Genomic DNA, 17,399 nt, shown 5'->3' with positions numbered 1-17,399 from the left:
GTATCTTAGCTAACAACCCCAACCACCGGATTCAACTTGTAATTGGCTAAAACTAGCTTAGCCTACCGGTGAGAGGGGCGTTGCTAGGTGGCAGTTTTTTCAAGCGATGTTGAAATTTCCACATTCCAACACTTCAAATGCATCAGGAGCTGTCCGCTCAGTGCAGCATCAGCACCACGGAAATACACGGATATCTGTAGACTCGAGACAGAATTCACAATGTGTTTTTGGGACTTTCAGGTGTATGGACCAATGTTTTCTTTTCTGATCGAACCAGAAAGCTTTAATGAACAGCTGGATTTGTGTCGCATTAACTGGCTGAGTTAATGCCAGTTAATGCGACATCGAAATGCAGCTGATTGATCTGAAAAGCTCGATTCGACTGGAATCCACAGTTGTGCGTGTTCATGGAGCTGCATTTTCACCTGCTGGACATCACTACCTGACAAGTTTAACTGTCTTCAGAACATTGCAGAGGCCTTGTTGACAGTATTTGGCTCAACATATCTGTGTGAGCAGATTTTCTCTCACATGAGTGTCCTCAGGTAGCCGTCTGAATGCTGGACACTCGGAGACCTGTGTCTCTGAGTGGGAGACCAGAGATCACATTAACATGTGTATCTCTGTATTAACAAACATGCCATATTGGCTCAGTTTATTTTTCTTATCATTGTTGTGAGGAGAACATAAATAACATTTGCATTTTCTGTTGTACAGTTCATTTGCTGTTATGATGATCTTGTTATGGATAAAGTTTTTTTTGCTTCAAAATAGCTGATTTGCACTTTGCCAACATCTGCGAACAAATAATTCTGTAAAGTTGTTCTATATAGTGTGTAACTGTTGATATAGATATAGATTATTAAATGTATTGCTAATGCAATGGTTGATTTGTCACACTCATCATCTGAAAGGTTGCCGACCCCTGATCTACATCTAGCTAAGGGGCTAATATTACCTTATTATTGGTAGCAAAATCATACCTGAGTGAGTCCAAATGCTAGATGGCTAGTTTGCTAATTTAATCGCACCTGCCAAAGTGATTCTTGGTGCTATTATGTGAAATAAACCAGCTAACTGTACAAAGCTAAGATGCATAGTTTTATGTAATTGTAGAGGCAGTTAGCCAGCTCGATGCACGACCTACATCTGGTATTGACAGGTTGACAATTAACATTATTACTACGTCTTCATAGTGTAAATATCAACACTTCACTGAGTTCTTTTGATTCCTCAGAGGCATCCGATGGAAGACCAAACACTGCTCAGTAGACCATTTAACACTTTATTGCTTCTAGAAGGGAGATGCGTCCTGCATGACATGCTGCTGCGGACCTCAAAATGCTGGTGTGCCCCTGATAGTTTTATTACAGAAGCTCTCTCATTCTAGTCTAAACCACAGTGTCTCAGTAACTTTCCACCAGAGATGGTCCCCTCTTATCTACTTTTTCTCAGGCGTGAGCGAGAGTCTGCAGCTTTCTACTCCCCAAGGACACGTAGTCTCATGCCTTTATTTTTCAGGGCTGTGTCCACTTAATACTACTACATGACTTTCTAACACTTATTAATGTAAAAGCAGAGCATTATTGAAGCACTGCAAATCATTTTATCTCAACAATAGGCAGAGTTGCCATAATCACAGCATTCAGCAAAACTTTAAACTGATCTTTTTCTGTGATGTACAGAAGCGTTTTAATGGTCTGGGTAAAGGTTGGATTAGAGTTTGTAAAAGCTTTTTAGTTGTGTGTGAAATTTTCTTAAAAGTCTGTCAATGAGTAGAAAAATACACATATATGCACTCCAAGGATTATGGTCCTGTTACTTTGTATGTAAGGACATGGTTTTTACAATGTTTTTAATACACAGTGATGTTCTTTATGCTGTGTGTGGCTAAACAAGTGATAATGAAGTAAATGAGCAGCAGATTAAAAGTGTGAGCTGATGTCGATGTAACCTGTTTAAAACTTCCCGTTTCATTAAAATCCATTTACATCTTCTGATACGTGTTCATTAGTGAGGCACTAATTTGCCAAAGGAATTCCAATTATGGATGGCTAACTTTAACCCCCCCCCACCACCACCGCCCCCACACACCTTTCCTGCTGCTCATCTTGTCACCAGTTGATAAGATTTCACTGACATGAACTTTTCACTCTCATTCATTGCCTTGCCTCAGTCCACATGAATCAGTATTCATTTGTGTTGAACAGCTGCCAAACAGTTGCCAGCTAACAATCAGCCACCATCAGCGCCAAATCATCATTACTGAAAAAGTGATACAGACAGCGGAACATTTTGAGGAGCATGGATTCAATCCAATTTTGAAAATCAGCAATGGTGCCAAACTACAACTCATCCTTTATGAGAGTATAGTTACTTTATCTTCCTGTCTGTTTTCAAGGCTTGGGATAAACTGTCAGCACATAAAGCAATTACATTAATGGCATCTGCCAATGTGCCAAACTGTCTGCACCAGCATCACAAGGATCAAACACAGGAAAAAAAGAATGCATGAATAACTTACAGAAGTCTTTTGTCACCAAGTATGTGCACTTGACCTCTAAATAGAAATAAACTAATGGTTTAATAACTCTATAAGGATAAAAAAAAAATAGGGTAGCATATCAAAATTAAATGTATGCCTGTTGCAGAGCTGAGGGTGTCCATGCCTTGGTAAATGTGTTTGCTTCCCAGTCGACACATTTATGGAAATAGCATCTTTGGATATATTCTTAACCCACACAGCATGAGAGGTGGATGTAGAATATGGACTTAATTAAGCCCAAGCACCAAGCAAGTCCAATCCAATTACATGCAATTCAAAGAAAAAGAGCTAATGTGGGAGTGGCTCAAAACGTGGCATGGCCTCGTCGCTCTCCAACAGATTTAAAGAGGCATGACCAAACCCTGTGAATCTGCGACTCAGTGTATTTTAGCTCAGAGTTTGGTACAGTCGGTAAACATGAGCAGTGTTATAAGTAGTGCATTTATCAGGAAGTGTACAAGAGAGAAAGTTCTGCTGTCAGCACTAACTGATTATCTGTCAGCTTGTCTAATATAAAAGCCTGTCTCCTTAAAAAATTATCTACTGATCTCCCGATGATGTTTGAAGTGTCTCTTTAAGGATACATGCATGATTTTCCCATAGACTGTAAATAAGAGATGGTCCTACAAAGCTTCATGCTGAGATGTGGAACAGTTTTTAGAGCTTGACAGTAGCTGCTCAAGGCAACCAAAGGGTAATGATAAAGACAGAGATTTTGGACAGAAACATGTAGTCTGTGAATGTTGGGACCTTTCACACACACTGACTCCATCATCAATGTCCATCTCTGTTGTTTTTCCCTCTGCAGCAGGGGAGACTGCTACACAGCATGCTGCCACTCATGTGTCCTGTGGACTCGCCTAAACTTTGACACATCCTGTCATCTTGCTTGTACTGCTGAACTGAAAGACAAAGCTCGTCCTTGTGGAGCACCCACAGTGCCCACTGTTTGGTTCACTTGCACACTTGCATACCGCCACTGGATGTGTGAGCTTTGTTTTCATCAGCTTTGTTTCAGCTATGCCCACAAGCAATGGCAATGATGAAAAATCTATAAGATTTATGGAAATTCACACAAGTTGATATGCATGACGGCCAACTTTAGTCCACTTTGTGGCTCCAAGTGGCCACGAACAGGAATCACCTGGGTCAGCAAACCTGTGATTTATGCGACCGCCAGTTCTCCATCAGGACCATGAATTCCTTGTGGCTGGTACTGCAGGGGTCCCTGCATTAAAGCACCAAGGTATCTTCCGTCCTGGCATTAGGATGAGTTGATCTTTCAGACTCAGTCCTGCAAAGCCTTGGTTAGTTTAGTCTCAGCTGCAGCTGAGTTCCCTACAGGTTCCCTACATTTGCTATGGAGAAAACAAATCCACCGAAAGTTAAAATGAGTTGGACATCTCCCATCATTTTCTCTGTAGAAAGGGAAAAGGTCCAAATCATATCAAGCATCCAAGAATTGCGACTGTCACTGATGATGACTCAGAGATGCAGCCTGGAAAATGCTAACTATCAGACAAAATGATTCAGAGAGAGAAAAAATCTATCATGCTACGCTAACACAGCCAGCTGGCTGGTGGCTACACCCATGTACGCTAAACCTAACTACAAGATTCTCAGCTCGCATGATTCGTAGTCACACTTCAAACAGGTGTGTTATTCATTCCAGTTCATTTTAGGCTTTCTGATTGGATGAGGACAATGTCACGTGTTCCTTGTGACCTGTAATTTAAGGTCTGCTCAATGAAAGCAGCTTCGGCTGTGTTCACACAGTGTGTGTTTGATATATGTGTTTGTTCACGGAGGACACAGTGGGTACTATTTCGCCTTGACTGCAGTGTTGCTCTTTGGGAATCAGAAAATAAAGATGTCATCCAAAACCCTGAAATCCTCATTTATGCCTTTGTTTATTTTTAGTTCTGTCTTTGCCCTAAAATGTGACAATGTGTGGATGGAAGAACTGAAGTAAGATGTGAAAACAAAGGGTCTGACAGAGGACTGAAAAATCCTCAGACAGGAGCTCACAAAAGGCTACTTCTACCTTCAAAACCTGGATCAAATCTCAAAGCTTGAAATGTGAGCAGCGGGGGAGAAATACAAAATAAGCAGAAGAGAAACTGTGCTCCATGACAAGTGACATTCCTGCTGTGTAAAACACTGAAAAACATATCCTATAATTGAGAAAAACATAGACGCAACCTCTGTTGGTTGCAAAGCAATGTGATTCAAACAGTGTGTGATACAAGCATCGGGACCGTGATGAGCTCTGCGGAGAATGTCAGCAAGAAAATTGGTTTAATCTCCCTGTTTGAGGCTGAAAATGCTGCTTTCCATCAACTGCAGGTGAGAATAGCTACACCTGTACACTACTGCCATCTACCGGACAGAAAAAAGATGGCAGGCAGATGCAGAAGCAGCAGTGCTGTTTACATTTAGGTCCTTTATTTAACTAAAAGTAATGACAACTGGTTTCTCTCACTCCAACCGGTCGCAGCAGATGGCTCCGCCCCTCCCTGAGCCTGGTTCTGCCGGAGGTTTCTTCCTTCCCACTGTCACCAAAGTGCTGCTCATAGGGGGTCATATGATTGTTGGGTTTTTCTCTGTATGTATTATTGTAGGGTCTACTGTACAATACAAAGCTCCTTGAGGCGACTGTTGTTGTGATTTGGCGCTATATAAATAAAATCGAATTGAATTAATTTGAATTAAATATGTATGGGACTAATCTTGCTTGTAGTTTTGCTATGGTTTGTCATATTTTTAACAGACGGTGGCTGTGTCCCAATTCAGGGTCTGCACGCTTGAAGTACGTATTTTAAGTGCGGTTACATCACCACCACGCGACGACGGCTGTCCCAATTCGAAGTGTACTTCAAATGCATACTCCAAATCCGTCGATTTCCCCAAATATCAAGCGTGGTCCGGTGCACGCTTCGTGGTCCCATATATCCCACAATTCATAGCGCGGCGGTGGGTGTGGATAATTTTGCCGCAAAATATGGCAGAAGGGAGCGGCCGAAGAGGTTTTTTTTTTTTTCAAAACTTTATTGAAATTATAAAGCGAACAGTCAGTCATTCCAGTTCAGTTTGTACAGTAGACATACAAGGCAAATAAGAGTAACAATATACAGTACAATGAAATAAGAAGGATGAATAAATAAAGGATAAAAAAAGAAAAAAGAACAAAAGGGGGGAATGTGACAGACTTCATAACAACTTTGTATTTGAAAGTTGTAACAGCTCATTCGTTAAACATTTCTGAATGAATTTCAATCAATGATAAACCTTTTTTATTGGAAGTTAATTTAAGAGAGTTTAAGTAATATTCAATTTCAATCAAAAACAAATTAAATGATGGCATTTAGTTTTGAAATTTATGTATATGGAATTTCCCTAATAAGATGGAGCGGCCGAAGAGTGAACTGTCAAAAGTACTGAATATGACGTCACTTATTTATGTGCGAATGTTTAATAATGAAAGTCAGTCATATATCCACAAACACAACAAGCTGAAAGTCAGTGATATATGTATATGTGTGTATATATATATATGTATATATATGTGTATATATCAGAGGTGTGGACTCGAGTCACATGACTTGGACTCGAGTCAGACTCGAGTCATTAATTTTATGACTTTAGACTTGACTTGAAAAAATGTTCTAAGACTTGTGACTTGACTTGGACTTTTACACCAATGACTTGGGACTTGAATTGGACTTGAACCGGTTTACTTGAAAAGACTTGATATTTTACCCCAAATATAAAATTTAACATGCATATTATATAGAGATTGAAAATGTGACGTCATTCACGGGTAGAACCGCAAAGGATTCTGGGAACTCGTGGCAAGCGGTACTAGCGCATGCAGGCTTTCAATTGAAATCAGTCACACAGCGATAAAAAGAAACACAAAAATGTCAAGAAGCTGTTGTATTATTAACTGCAATAGCCGGTCGCATGACAGCCACGGGAAGCCGACGGGTAAAGAGATCGGTTGTTATCGGATTACGTCGTTGAAGAGAAATTGTTCGAGCCATGTTTCCAAAGTAACAAAGACGCGACGGATGGTCTGGATTGCAGCCATTCAAAGATCAAATATAACATCCCAGAACACTCCAGCTCACAGGTTAGTCTGCTCCAAGCATTTACACGAAGGTCAGTGTTTTTTAGTAGTTAATACGTCATTTTCATAACATAATTGGTGATATAGGTTACAAGCAAGTCTGGCGCTGAACAGAAATTGTCGCGCTATGCTCCTTTATTTATTGTGCATAAATAGTGAATTGTCCTGACACAATATTGCGTTTCGCTTCTGTTATTATGGTACATTGACAAAAACATATACTTTTATTCACAGGATAAAACAGGTTTTTTGTATCACTAATTGCCCAGTACAATTACAGCATACAGTATTATTGTCACTGCTACATTTCTGTGATGGGTACCAGAAATTATTTCCACTACTAATTAATTACCGTTGAGCTCAAAGGTCCTATTAATAAACGGTTAACGAATGTGTATTTATGAAGACAATTTGTGAGACTGGTAAACTTATGATACGTACGATGGTCTTTCGTTCTACACGGTGCATTTCAAGGTCCTGCACCCATCCGTCGGTAAACTGTACCTGGGCTTGTTGCAGTGACCGGAAGTTACTAAACTTCATGAGTGTATGCACTTACTCCAAGAACCGTATGATTATAAATATGCATATAAATATGCTACGATGAGATAGCTGACTTCATCTAACTAGCAAATGTTTTCCAGGCTACGTTGGTGATTCAGTTTTTTTTAATATGTATGATATTTTTGTCATGCGATTTTAAAGCCGGTCCTACAACCGCATCCAAGAATAACATGCAGCTTATCTCAGAACTGTCGGTGAAAATTATTCTTGGAGCTAGGTTTAATTGAGCTGCATTTTAAAGAGGTGCAATTTCACAATTTGTGTATATTTTCTAAGTTCACTATTTTGTCATGTGTTGAGAAAAACACAGATTAAAAAATTACATGGTCTAATATTTACATTTAGCATAACTGCAACATTATTTTTTTCGTTTTTTTTTTTTTTAAAGACTCGAAAGGACTTGAAATTCAAAGTTTCAGACTTGTGACTTGACTCGGACTTTTACACCAGTGACTTGAGACTCGACTCTGACTTGCCTGACATTACTTGAGACTTGACTTGAGACTTGAGGATAAAGACTTGAGACTTACTTGAGACTTGCAAAACAATGACTTGGTCCCACCTCTGGTATATATATATATCATAATAATCTGACAATACTATAATATTGGCCATATTATATTTACATTACCACAGTGAGATGACTTTAGTCTCATGAACAACTTTAACTAATTGTTATTTACTAACTAATCTTAAATGAAATGAAGCCCAACAATCATGTTTTACAGTCCCGTGGTTTCAGCCTCAGATACTCAACTAATCAAAGTGATGTCATAACAAAAATGAATGACCAACAAAACATTTTTCTCCTTCATTTCTGTCACACAAAGCTGTATGTAACGTGTCTCGCGGTTAGTATCATGGTTGCTAGGCAACCTGAACAGCGAGATGAAGCGTATACCGTCCCATTTCACAAGCCTCTCACTTCCGCACTTCTCATACTTATAGTACGCACCGTACGTAGTACGCGTAGTGCGCGTACTTCAAGCGTGCAGACACTGAATTGGGACACAGCCTATATGTTTGTGTATGTCATAACTATAACTGTGCACGTGTACAATGCAGATAAAAACAATACAAGTAAATAATTACATTGAGCAATAACTATTTATTAAGAACTTTAATACAAATAAAACAGGACATCTTTCTGCAATGATAATAGAAAAAAGAAACATTGAGGTAACCTTGAGCAATAACAGGAAAAACATTAATTTTGACATATTTTAACAATAACAGAAAATCCTCTCATCTTTAGCATTACAAAACTGGTAAAACATTTGTTCTGTTATCTTTTAGCAGTAATAAAAAAGAAAAACATTCATATATGGACCAATAGCTGTACGTACCAGTGTGTTTAAACCTGCGAGGGTTTGTAAAAATAAATACCACCCTGCAGCGGCTGTAACACTCTTGTTGTCTGTCAATAACAATCATTCCACGTCACGTCTGCTGATCTGGTCACAGCTGATAAAACATTTTTCCTTCCTGTATGTTTGGCACTGTCATCAGCTCGATGCACAGATGCATAAGTCAGCGCATTCTCCTCACGCTCGCCCCATCTCACAAGTGACAGGCATCTATGAAGAATACTGGAGTACTTTTTAGTGCTTTTTTTAATGCATTGCATTAAAAAAATCTATGTTTGCATTACTGATAATAATCCTGCTCACACTTGGTGATGATTTGTATATCAGCTCCAGCAGTGCCAGATTCGTCTGCATGCTCTCCAGCATCCTTTCACCTCCTCAGTCTGGGTTTATTCAACATAATTAGTTTGATAGATTTTACTTGAATAAACAAGTTTTGAACTAAATAAATACAACTTAAATTCTTATGATGGACATTTGCAGCAAAAACTTGTTGTACTTCTAAATCATTGGCAAAATCATTTATTAAATTATGAAATTATGAAATAACTCTGGATGCATTTTCAATAACACTGTCGACCAAAATTACCAGAGCCCACTACTGCACTAAGTATGGATGCTGTAGTCTGGTAGTGTTATATAATCAGGCAGCACTCTGCGTTTGTTGTCGACCACTTGGACTTTTTTCACAGTTGCATCCTTCTTCAGATGAAACTTCTTTTTATCACACTCGACGGTATCAGAGACAGCAACCGGGTGTGTGTCTGTTCTCCTCTCTCTCTCCACAATCTAATTCACTGGTGAGATCACCCAGGAAAGGTCCTAAAGGTGGAATCCACTCACCTGGTTGTGAGGTAAATATAAATATGCTTGCAGGATCTCCTCTGACACAGTCTTTCTCATAATAGTCATCGACGCGCTTCTGCTGCTCCTCAGGAGCTTTCACAGTTTCCGGATAACCAACACACCGACGCCATGGGAGCAATCGTCTGTATGTTACGTGTTTGGTGCCATGAGAGCAGTTTGGAATGAATCTATACATGTAAATGTGTTTTACGCTCTGATCATGATCACTTTGGAAAACACTGTCTGATGGGGTTAAGGTTAGGGTTAGGGCTGGAATAGACAGCTGGAGCGAGTGTTACCGCCACGAGCAGCATTCTACTGGATTCAATTATGAATCTGGAGCGTATCGTAAGGATGCTGAAGGGTACCTCTTGCCTTACTATAAGATGCCTCAGGACATGATAAATCATCGGTATGTTGGGAATGAGAAACTGGATGCCTCCTGCTTATGCTGTAAAAAAGTTTGGATGTAATTGTTAAACAGCGTGTCTGTCTTATTGGGAAAGTGCCATACTTCATCAATACAACCTGTTTTGTAGCCTCAGCATCACCATACATACAGCTATGCAGCTGGTTCTGCTCCTCACATGGAAGGACAGACAGAAGCACAAAGTGTTCCTGTCATTGTTTGGAATATACAAATACTGAGGTACTCCACCCAGCTTAAACAGATGCTGCCACTCCTGATCTGTGCAACTCCATTTCTTCATCCGCTTTAGAATCATCATTGCTTTGATGACCTGATGCAATTTCACCAAGAAATATATATACACATGTACACTACCAGTCAAAGTTTGGACACAGCTTCTCATTTAATGGTTTTTCTTTATTTCCATGACTATTTCCATGGCAGATTATCACTGAAGGCATCCAAACTATGAATGAACACATGTGGAATTATGTAATAAACCAAAAAGTGTGAAATGTTTTATATTTGAGCTACTTCCTAATATCCCCCCTTTGCTTTGATTCCTGCTTTGCTCACTCTTGCCTCTCTCTCCATGAGCTTCATGAGGTCGTCTCCTGAAAAGGGTTTTCCAACAGAAGGAGTTCCCAGAGATGCTGAGCACTTGTTGGTCCTTTTGCCTTCACTCTGCGCTCCATCTCATCCCAAACCATCTCCACTGGGTTTAGGTCAGGTGACTGTGGAGGCCATCAGCACTCCATCACTCTCCTCGGTCAAACAGCCCTCACACGGCCTGGAGGTGTGTTTGGGGTCACTGTGCTGTTGAAAAATAAATGATGGGATGGCATGTCACTGCAGGATGCTGTGGTAGCCATGCTGGTTCAGTGTGCCAACCAGCTGTTGAGGATTTATTTTTAACCACCAGCAAAAATAAGAGAAATTAAAAAAAAAAAAAAGCCAAAAATTCTCTTTCCCAGTTTTATTTATTTTTTTATATTTCACATACAGCAGCTCTGTTTGTATCAAAAGCAGTCATGTTTGACCAGTTGAAATGAGAAACTGACAGCCCCAGGCCTAACACACTGATACAGGTACAGGCTGGGAAATAACATTACTGTACTATGATATTTCATAATCATAATTACATTTGATAATTTAAAGGAAAATTCATTTTTTGTAGAAGGACCGTAAACAGGTGCATATTTCTTAGAAGGAATATGTCGTCAGATTGCACATTTTATTTCTGACAGTGAAAGTTTTGTGAAAGTTCATATTATTTAAACTTAATGGAAAATTTAGATCAGTTAAAAAGTTAAACATGGCGACCTGTCTAAATGTCACTGTTGGACAGTTATAATAAACGAACAGTAAAACACAGGTTTCCTTTAATGTGTCCTCCTGTGAGGAAACATACATGTAGCAAAGCTGGTAAAATCGAGACCCTGTTAACCTAGCACCTACGCATTTCAAAAACACAAAAACAACTGTTACTAAAGACAGAGCTGTGCATATCAAACCATGTATCTTACATTATGATGCATATAAATCAGCAGGTACTCTAAAAAGACTGATGCTCAGCAGCATCTATAGCAGTATTTTCTTGTGGCCTGTACAGAAAAATCGATGAAGTTACTTACAGAACAAGGGGCGGCCATGGAGGGTATGCATTTAGGTGATGGATAATGACAACGAAAAATGTAAAGTGATAACACAGAACTATTCAACAGGTAAATGAAGAATTTTCATGTCTGTGAGTCTGCTACGGTCAGATTCATCATTAAACAGTGAGCGTGAGTAAGGACATCTGTATGCCGGCCATTTTTTGGGACTGCGTTGACTCATCGGCAGAGAATTCATATTACAACTCATCGACTAGCATGTGGCCCAGGTGGCACACTTCAAAGAAGTATCCACCTCTTAAGTCTGGCATCATTAGCCATTTCAGGTTCCAGACTATTCCTTGGTTTCCCAACTCAAATACTGAGACTTAAGAATGGCCCAAATTTGTTCATCTTCAATGAAATGTTTACTGTGGCTGCTCTAACAGAGGTTACAATAAAGTTTAACATCCATGAAAAAGAAGATTTACAAATAGAGCTGAACATGACAGGAAGTTAGCTCACTAGTCTCCGTCTAAAGATCATAAACCGTGTTCAGACTCTGTCACTTTGGACTTAAATGAAGACAGAAAACTAAACAGCAGCAATGTTTCAAGGTTTTTGGAAGTTGGCCTAGCTGGTGGCTACCTACAGAGCTACAGTTAGGATAATTATTAACACAGTAAAGGTAAAGGGGATGAACGACAACATTTTTCCCCTCGATAAATTCAATGTGAGCGTCCCCGATGGGCACAGACAAAGGAAACCTTATGGCAGGGAAAAGACGTGGAAAATGAAGAACACCTAATGCATCTGTAAGGTTAGTCATTAAACTGAAACACATGTTTAGTGCCAGTTTGTGCCAGTACAGCACTGACACAAGAGATTTTTCCTTGTTGGGTTGAGTACAAAGGGTAGTTATGTTTGCGGTTTGATGTGCATGTAAGTAAGCTGTTATAACTGTAAACTCCTTTGATGTGCTAAGTAAAAGAAAGACTACTGTACTGTATGTACTGATTACATCTTTAGACATCATCTGGTTACATTGCTCAATAAACTCAAATCCGTGATGCACCAGACTCAAACAAGCTCTCCTCCACACTGCTTTCATTCATAAAATGCTCAACAAACCCCCAACATCCTGGCTAACAGGTGGATTTTCCTGTTTCAGCTAAGCTAGCCAACAACGAAGACCCAGTGGGAGAGAGTAAAAGTGGACATCATATGCTTGGTTTTTTAAGAAAAAAAAACACTGTTGTAGTCAGAGGCAGTACAAAAGTGACCCCTTAGATTGCTGAGTTATCTGCCATAGAGTAATGTAAGTAAGTCTATTAGCTGCAAACAACCACGTTCTGCACTGACACAAGATGGCACTAAACATGCTCTAAAAACTTAAAACACGTATTTCTTAAATCCAGCTTCACGTATAGCAGGGGTGTCCAACTCCAGTCCTCGAGAGCTGCTGTCCAGCGCAGCTGAATCAAATGGTTGGATTACCTCTTCAGCATGCATCAAGTTTGGCAAAGGCATGATAACAAGCCATTCATGTGATTCAGGTGTGTCGGAACAAGGATGCGTCAAAAAGCTGCAGGACAGCAGCTCTCGAGGACTGGAGTTGGACAACCCTAAAAGTTAATTTAGAGTAGAGTAGGGCTCTATGGTGTAAATTAGCCTTAATACATTTCATGTCCACTTTATTATGCTGGTTTGGAAGACACGAGGAAAATTCCTAATCCTAAGCTTCATGTACCCGTTGAAATCTTCTGCACAGAGTGACTCTTTTATGAAGCGTTCCAATAATAAAACTTAAACACCTATTTCTTAATAATAATTGCTTTCTGGCAAGCTGTGAGAACATGGGCTATAGTAAAATTTTTAAATATGAGCATAAAAAGGTGCTGCACATGAATAGCACTAAAAAAAAACAAAAAAAAAAAAAACAACCCCACAGAAGCTCACAATGACTACGGGTTATTAGTGGCTTTTTTATATTAAATAAAACAAGATACAAAGTAACACAACACGTTAAAAAGGCAAGACCCTTGATGAACGTAGTAGGAGCTTGGACCTGGAAGCAGGGTTAATACGTCATCACTTAACAACCAGATAACAAAAGCACTGCTTCACCGTTAGCTCCTGTGTCCACAGTGGAGTCTATCTAGGCCTGCTCCTAACTTATCAATTAAAATTTGCATTGACATGGTTTTTTGTACTCTAACCAATAGACAAAGCATAAAATGGCAAGATTTACATTATTGCTTTACATAATTTATGGCTAAAGTTAGGTATAGAAATACTGTTACTGGGCTAAAGACTGAGACGTGATGAGATGAAGCAGAATGTACAATGGTAATAGGGATGGCAGCCAACATAGGTGGACTGATATGATTAGGACTATGATAGAGTTGAGTCTGCAGGTGGCGAAACCTGCAAGCTTTGTGACCCATTAACCAAATTCAATCGTCTGTAATGTGCTTTTACAATAAAACTTGACCAGCAGGTAAAGCAGGTACATTCTGAAAATGTAACCAACGAAAGTAACCAACACAAACACATCCTGTTTTAACAGAAAAGCATCCTGAGCTACAAAAATATCAGACTTTGTGTAAAGATTGCAAATTAAATTTGAAGTATCAGCATTAATCTCAGTTTTTAGATGTTTCGATGACACACTTGACAAAGAATCAACCAGGAACGGCCACAGACTGAGCCACCTGGGAGGTGGTGCAGGTAATAAAAACGATGTATGATTCTGCATCTCTACATTGTTTCAGCCTTCTATAAATGTATACATTTCTTTAAATTACAGCACAAAACATACAGACGACCCTACCACCCAGCAGATTATGATGATCATCATCCAGGTAGTTTTCTTTCAAATAAGGTCAAAATTTAGTTTTACTAGGTCATTACTAAAAATATAATTAACCCTCTGACATGTAACTAATCATAGATCAGTGATGTGGGCGTAGAGCTCGACTCTGGAGGAAGAGAGTGAAGGATGTTGAACAATCCTGCACATCCATCCTGAACAGGCACATGCACTGTGACTTTGATCACAGAGACTGAAACCTGGATTTTTTCGCTTGCCAGTATCTTGTGTATGTATCACAGAACATTTCTTTTAATATGTAAATAAGAATATTTATATACAATGAACTTACAACAAAAAGAGAAAGAATTATCATTAGATCAAACGAGACTGTTGAATCATCCCATTTCCAAAGTAAAATCACTAGTCTTGTTAACTTCTACTCTTTGGTGTAATGCTATCTGTAAAGTCTAATTGTTGAATGTTGTCATTGTGCTTCTTAAATTTGTAAGGTCTGAGTTCAATCTATAGGATCAAGACATTCCTTTGTCTCTGACCACTGGCTGGAGAGGCTTTTATTGCAGATACATTCTATCTGAAAGATCTGTTTCTTGTGATGTTGCTTCCTGCTTTTATGATCCTTTTGGTGAGCAGGAAGTCATGCATACATAGAGACACAACTTCTCACACACTCACTCAAACACACACACACACACACACACACACACACACTCTCACATGCATACAGATGTTTACACATACACACACATAGTGCCTTGTCTTAGAACCATTTTTGGGGGGTTATGGTGGGCGTTGCTTTGCTGTGATGTGTATTGTGTGAACTGTCTTCCCAATAAAAGGCAGCAAGCGGAGGCCGTCGCCGGGGTCATTTTGTGGTAGGATTCAGAGAATATTCAGGAATTAGAAAAAAAGCATCAAATCCTTAGAAAAAGCCTACGCGTCCCACCAAGATCAGGAAACATTGAACAAAATACGCAAAACAAAACTAGAATTAAATGAGATAATTGATAAAATAAAAATAAAAAAACAGAATTCTTAGTACGTAGCTTACAAAATTACAAACATGGTAATAAATCCGGTCAATTTCTAGCACACCAGCCAAAAATAAATAAAGAAAAAACAACTGTATGTGCTGTTCAAGATTCATCTGGGAACACAGTATATGACCCGAAACAAATAAACAACATTTTCAGGAATTTCTATAAAACGTTGTATTCACCACAAATAATGTGGAACATAAAATCAGCCTTTATGTGGATGATGTGTTACTTTTTCTCCAAAACTCACAAACCAATATCTCTGGGGTGATTGAATTGATAAACTCTTTTGCAAGAATATCAGATTACTCAATTAACTGGTCAAAATCTACAGTCCTCCCGATTAATTGCTCCCTCCATAATTCTTCTTCAACACTACCACAATCGGGAAATATAAAATATTTAGGTATTAATGTTTCTCCCAAGCTTGCAGATCTAACTAAATTAAACCATATCCCACTTTTAAAGAAGGTAGAAGGCGATCTGGCTAGATGGAAATGTCTACCCATATCACTCATGGGAAGGGTTGCCGCTATAAAAATGATGGTCTTACCAAAAATAAATTATTTATTCTCAATGATTCTCACTTCGGGGGTGGGGTGCCCTCAGCCTCTCGGCCTGGAGCTCGGTCACTCTGGCACAGTTGGTTGCAGGCGGAGCTCACGGGCACGTCACTGCAACCCCCCCTGGCTTTGGCTCCGCAGCTGCTGACTGACCCCTCATCTGGGGCTTTCCTCAGGTCTTTCTGGGATAGTGGCGCGGCTGCCCCTCTGTTGGTCTTCCTTGGCCTCTTGTGTTCTGGATGTCTGGAGTTTTGCTCACAGGCTGTACACACGGGTGCTCACAAACACAAACTACACCCTTTTTGGCTCCTACCTCAAAGCACACTGTGCGCTGTCGATCTTACGTGCTGCACAGTAATGTTTAATATTTAGTATTTACTGTCATATTCACATATATCATCCTGATGTTGTTTATTATGTTGCTCTTTTTTTTTCTTCTGCTTGTTTTCTCTTTTTTCTTTCTCAACAGGTGATCCAGGTGATTGATAGATGGATTTTTTGTCCGCTTATTTTGTTGTTTTTTGCCCTTTATCCCCGTCCCTCTTCCCCGCTGTTTTTCTTTCCCTCTTTCTTTTCCCCAGTCAAATCTGTCCCGTATTTAGCAAGTGAAAATAAAATAAACAATTTAAAAAAAAGGTGAATCAAATAGACCATTACGGCAAGGCTGGGACGGTCCATTTGGTAAAGTAAATCCGTTGGGCATCTTTCTTCACCTTTAGACGAAGAAAGAATTCTGATGGCAAAAGAGCCAAACGGGATGGGCAAAAAAAAAAAAAAAAAAAAAAAAAAAGGATTCAGAGTACTTTCTGAGACACCGGCTGGGGCCTCCCTTGCTAGCAAGTAAAAGATGTTCGTCTTGTTTTTGTCGTTAACGAGAATAAGTCTCTAAACTAGTGGGGCTTGTGGAAACACAGACCCAACACTATCTGTGACTTTCTCAAGTCTGAAGCCATGCGTTGTGTTGTTTTTTTTTTATTAAGATTCAGAGGAGCTCACTTCCACAGTCTGGGACCTGTGACTGGTGTGTTTTTGCTGCCTAAGAGGCACAAAAACAACCAAACAGACGTTTGACAGCAAGTCTCATGGATTCATTCACTGTGACTTTCTTCTGTTCTGATGCTGCACGTGGGTAAAAATTCCACAAACAGGGGTGGACACACACACACACACACACACACTCTAGGCAGTGGAGAGACTGCCTTTAGTGCAACACATCCCTTTCTTCACACTGCATAGTTGTTGTTTCTTCCTATGAGGCAGGGTCAGTATTGCTCCTCAAAGCTTGTTTTTTGTAGTATTGCTCTTATTATGTTGAATTCTAATCATGTTAACATGATTTTTCTTTTGGAAATACAGGAGGGATAACACATGTTTAATTGTTTCTTTGTTTTTACTTTTGTAATCCTCTGTGTAATTTGTAAAGTGTGTCTGCTAATCTGAGTGGAGGCTTGCTGCATATTCTTGTTTTACAGGAAAGGGAAAAGTTTAAATGTTGCATTCTTTTTCCAGCA

This window comes from Maylandia zebra, linkage group LG1 (assembly GCF_041146795.1).
Source record: "Maylandia zebra isolate NMK-2024a linkage group LG1, Mzebra_GT3a, whole genome shotgun sequence".
Lineage (NCBI taxonomy): Eukaryota > Metazoa > Chordata > Actinopteri > Cichliformes > Cichlidae > Maylandia > Maylandia zebra.
This window is presented reverse-complemented; position numbering follows the sequence as displayed.